Source organism: Nannospalax galili, unplaced genomic scaffold, assembly GCF_000622305.1.
Source record: "Nannospalax galili isolate Female #2095 unplaced genomic scaffold, S.galili_v1.0 scaffold96, whole genome shotgun sequence".
Lineage (NCBI taxonomy): Eukaryota > Metazoa > Chordata > Mammalia > Rodentia > Spalacidae > Nannospalax > Nannospalax galili.
Genome location: NW_008342018.1, coordinates 1,700,419 through 1,706,364, shown reverse-complemented (window position 1 = coordinate 1,706,364; position 5,946 = coordinate 1,700,419).

Sequence of the window (5,946 nt, the reverse complement as noted above, 5' to 3'; positions counted from 1 at the left end):
AAAAATTTATTTTATGCATATGAGTGCAATGCCTGCATATATCTAATTGCACCTGTGTCATGCGGAATGGGAATTTTTAACCCATTGTTTCGAGGTTATTCCCTGATACATGGTGGAAGTACATTTCTAAAGTGGAAAGCTTTTGGATTTTGATTGGAATACTTGCTGCCCCAAAAGGATCCTTTGCCCAAGTGCCAGTAGTTAATTTACTACTTACTAGTTGTCTTGTGCATGGAGCTCCTTGATAAGAGACTATCAGAGGAATCTGAAGAGAAATTGAGAAGAGATAGTGCACAGGCATTAAACAATATCATCTTCCACGCATGCCTGATGAATATCAGCTGGCTGGTAGATGAAAAATGAACATTTGCCTCCTTGTTGATTGATTCTAGGACTGATGGAATTATATATGTATATACACACCTCAATATAAATGCATATATGCTTATATGCATGTATATAGAATTTGCTTAACAATTCACTAATTAAATGATACTGCATGAACATATACATAATATTTTAGCTGCATAATGAATTTAAATATAGTTTTTGTATATTGGATATGGAAGAAAACTGAAAAATTTTGTGACTTAACATAAGTATTAAAAATGGCAAACATGTGAAGAAAGTTTATTGAATTCAGACCATCTGCTCTCTACTTCTCTAAGAAAAGTAGTAGTTTGGCAATTATCAGTTGCCAAATCTTATTAGAAAAGGAACACTAGAATTTTTTCAGACACAAAAGTTAAAAAAAAAATCTTTTTCTTTTTAAGGTTAGTGATGTGCAGAATCCCATATACTCACTAATGTCAAGTCATTTAAAAACATGGACTGAAGTGTAAAATTTCTCAAAATGTGTCTGTTTATGCTGTATTCTGTGTTCATGTATATATACAGGCTATGTACCTATGTGTGCATATTTGTGTACATGTTTATGTGGGTCCATGTGCCCATATATGCACAGGTGGAGACCAAATGCTAATAACAGATGTCTTCCTCTATCACTCTCCACCTTAGCTTTAGGGTCAAGTTCTCTCAACTAATTTAGAACATGTCATTTCATCTTGACTGGCTGCCCAGCAACCAACCAGACTCCACCTGTCTTCCACCCTGAGTTCTCAGTTACATATGGGTACAGCTGTGACTAGTTTTACATGTTTGCTGGGGAATCCTAGCTAAGGTCATCATGCTTGCACAGTAAGCACTTTACCATTGAATCATCTCCCTCATTGATAATTGTTCAAATTTTGATGGTGACTTATCTGAGATTAAATCTTCTCAGTTCCATTTTAAAAATTATTTTATCATATCTTTTTACTTATTTATTTATTTTATTTATTTATTATTGGCCTTTTGAGTCTGGGACTTTCAGTAGTCCCAGCTGATCTAGAACTCTCTGTACAAACCAGATTGTACTTGATCTCACAGGAATCTGCCTGCCTCTGCCTCTTGAGTGCTGGAATTAAAGGTGTGTGCCACCATGACAGATTCAGTCCTAATTTCTATCTATCACAGTCTTACTTAAATATATACAGCTCAAAGCCTCAATTTTCTCATTGTCAAAATAGAAATAAGTATCTTACTTCTTAAGATTAGTATTGAAAGTAGGAAAAATAATGAATAGGAGCCAAGTGTCCCCAACACATAAAGTGCTTAGGTAGAGGTAGATGTTACAGACAACTATTATCTGTGAAAATAGAAAGCTACCTGAGTACTGAGATGTAGGGTGTGGTTGTGAAACCATAGCTAGAGGGTTAAATTTCAGTCTTGCCAATTATTAGCAACATGAACTATACAATTATTTTACTTCCTTAATGTATTTTGTTGAAAACAGCAGAATGATGCTTAGTCTGCTACTTTAGAGAAATAGTTTGAGTTAAAGATCATTACAGCATATGCAGAATTCTACAAGACATTGAGTGGGGACAAAGTTTGAAAATCAGAGAGTCATTGTAGTGTGTAGTTTTTTTAACTTGTTTATTTTGTTTTGGGTTTTTGTTTTGTTTTGTTTTGTTTTTTGTTTTTGGTTTTTTTGAGACATTGTCTCCCTGTAGCCCAAGGTGGCTTGGCTCTCCCAACATAGAGCCTCTGGTCTTGTTAGCTGGTCTTGAGTTCACAGAGATAGATCCCCCTGCCTCTGCCTCCCATGTGCTGGGACTAAAAGCGTGTGCCACCTTGCTTGGCTTCTGTAGTGTGTAGTATTTCTAAGGAAACTAAAACAACAACAGAACAATTAAAACTATATTTTGAGAGTACATTGCCTTCACTCTCAGCTTAGAAAAGTTAACATCAACATATTCCATTTACTCTATTAAAAAGAGAGTGAACTTTTTTTTTTTTCCCCAGGGAAGCCAAATATGGATGCCAAAATAAACACAGAGCAAGTACAACTTTGGGATAACAAAACACAGCTTTGCTTCCCCTAACCTCAGTCCAATGCCCTTAAAAGTATTTAGTGTGGAGAATTCTCAGCTATTCTTGGATCAAAATTCAGGCATACCTATTACATTTTCCCTTCTTAAAAAGATTTACAAGTCTCAGGATAACTCATTTCAAATAATTTTAGCTGTGAGGTTTGGGATGAATGATACTTGATACAAGCTAAAACCCAGGCTTTTTATTAGAAATGTGTCATTTTCCTTGGTCTTGTTTCATGTTTGCTCTGTTTAAAAAAGAGGATACTCCCTTGCACACTTCCATGAACTGATTTCTGTAACAATTCATTGCCTCTCAACTCCAAGTCAGAGGATGAGATATGGTTAAGATAACTCCCTGTGAATTGAGAAGCTAGGTTGTTACTGTGCCTGATGATGGTCAGTATAGGGCTTTCTCCTGGATGATAGCTCCTGTATATCTCTTTTGCAATCTCTTAGTGGATTCTCATACTAATCCCTCACATCTTCTCTCTTATGAGTTCAGCAATACATGTATAGGTTCTTTGAAGTTAGAATTTCTTCTACCTCTGGGGTTCTAGGAAGAAATCTAAGATAATCAGGAATTTCTCAACAGTCCTTTGGTTTCAAATGTGACTAATGGGAAGTACTTGCTCATGTCTTACCCAAATAACCTAATAGGGCATACTTCGGATGCAGCCACAGTTCTGGCTCTGCAATTAAACTGCATAGATGAGTTTTTCCAATCAATCTCTGGATCACAAGTGGCTTTAGCCTTCTAGTTCTAGTCAGTCACATTTCTTTCCATTGAAGCAAGTAAGCCAAAGTTTCTACTTCCGTGGTCTATCTCCTTGTCTCACCAAGCAGGGGTGAGAGAGCCTTAAGCTGCAACTCCATATTCCAGCACATTTCTTTTATATGCAGGCTGCTGAAAATATTTTCTTCAGCTGGGCATGGGCATGGGGCACACGCCTTTAATCTCAGCACTTGGAAGGCAGAGGCAGGGGGATCTCGTGTGAATTCAAGTCCAGCCTGTTCTACATAGTGAGTTCCAGGACAGCTGGTGCTACAGGGAGACCCTGTCTCAAAAAGACCAAAAAGGTTTTTTTTTTCTTCATTGTTTTTATTTTTTTTGTGTGTGTGAGTGTATTGTATGCACATGTGTAAATGCACCTGTGTTGTGCAATGCCCGTGGAGGTCAGAAGAGATCATTGGATCCCCTAGAACTGAAGTTATCTAAAGTTGTTAGAAACCATGTGGATGCTGTGAATCAAACCTTGGTCCTTTGGACAAGCAGCCAGTGTTCTTAACCTCTGAGTCATTTCTCTATTAACAGGCAAGCCCTCTCTCCAGCCCAATAATTCCCTTTTAAATATGTATGAAATGTCTGCCTCACATGAACTTTGACATCTGCTGTTGAACTGTTGAACATGAGACAGGAAAGATTCATTTAACACCCTACTGCTTATAGGCAATCCTGCCAGCTACATACCTAGAGCTGCAAGTAGGTGATTAAGTAGTTCTTCAGTATGAAAGGATGTGTCATAAGCACAGTTAAGACCACAAGTCTGTCCAAGTATTTCCTCCATGAATAGTATCATACAGAAGTCTATCAGAACTAATTTCCTCATAAATGTAATTTCCCAAAGAAGAACATTTAATAGACATTTTCTGAGGACGTGACAGAGAATCCATTACGCATTTAATTCACAAGGTATGTCTATGTGCCAAGAGCCTGTCTGTACTCATTATGCAGATCCTGATACACACATATAACTGCATATGACTCCAGTTGTACTGAGCTACACCCAGTACACACAGAGGCAGAACACGTCCTTAACTGTGTTGCATAGCTGAGGTTTCTCTAAAGAACAGACTGCTTTCTCTGTGACTACGTTATGCGTGAAGTCCCACACCAGTCCCTCATGCTTTAACTTTTAGCTACATAATCCAAAGGACATTTTCAGACCAAATAAGAACACTGTTTAAAAAAATATATACTGCAACTATAGATTGTATAGAAAGATTACATTTGCAAAGGAACTGTTTATATAATCTGTCTTTTCTTTAAAAAAAGTCTGAGAGAGCCATTTAAATTCCTTCTCAAATCTGAGTTAGAAAATATGTAAGCAGAAAGAGCAGACCCCATACAGTAAGGAACTTCAACAGTTTTTCAATTCGGTTTCATTTTCATGCTGGCAAAAATACCAATGAAAGGTTACAGAAGGTGAGAGAGGGGAGAATTCCAGCAGAAACTAGAACAAGAAGCAACAAGCATGTTTCACTTTTTCTTTTGTGTTTTGTTTTGTTTTGGAGGGGGTGTGCGTCTGTGCATCTGTGGTTTCTTTTCCTTTTTTTAAATTGTCTTTTATTGGTTTATTTCTTTTCTTATCTCTTGCATATTTTCTTGTTTCTGAAATGTAGGATAATACACTGTTCTCAATAAGAAACAAAGATGAGATAGCAGCAGAGACAGCCAGAGAGTGTCAAGTTTTGGCCTCCGTCTGGCAGAAGACCTGAGAACACAGGCAACTACCTGAGTGCCCCTGGATCCAGCCTCCACATAGTGGTGAGCTTCCCATAATTGCACCATAGTCATCCCCTTACCTGGGATTTGGTGAGGCCCCTCTCATGGCCCCAGGGTAGATCAAGCTTTGGTAGGCTAGCAGACAGCCTGAGAGGGTGGGTTTCAACCTCCATTGGTATAGCAGATTTGATCTCAGCAGATTGCCAGAGAGTGCCAAGTTCTGGCCTCCCTCTCACCTCCCTTTGGAATAAGAGCTGAGAATGCAGAGAACTACATGACAGTGCCTGGATCCTGCATCCACGGGGTGAAAGAAGACTGAGTGTACCTGACTGGAACCTGAATTCGGCTTCTGTGGGTACTCCTGAATAGTTGATCTGAAGACATCAGTTCCCTCCAAATTAAATGAGAGAACCTGAACCCTGTACCAACCAGCTTTGCATAAACAATAAAGGATCTAAGCACCCCAATAATACAAACAGAAGCATACTTCAACTTAATTATCATATCAGAGTCATAAACAACAAAAGAAATTCACATGCCAAAATCACAATGAAAGAATAATAAAATGGAAAGCCAAAACACTATGTTGACACCAAACTCCAACCAATCCTGTAGAAGAGTTCTACAAGGAGAACCCCCTAGAGATAACCCAAGACGCTGAGTTTAAAAGAATAATCATAAACATTATCAAGGAATTCAATGATTTTAAAGAACCTATGAACAAACAAATCAAAGAACTAAAAGAAGATAGGGATAAACTTCTGAATGAATTCACAAAAGAGATAGAGACACTGAAGAAAACAGGCAGAAATGAAGAAGGAAGCTCAAAACTCAATAAGCCAACTTGAAACAATGGGGGAAATCCTCATCTCTATAATGAATGAAATGGAAAACAGAATATCAACAGTGGAGGATAAAGTTGAAGAATTGGACCACTCAGGCAGAGATTATGGAAATTGTTTTTAAAAACACAGGAATGGAATATGCAAGAGATGTGGGACACCATGAAAAAAAACAAATCTATGG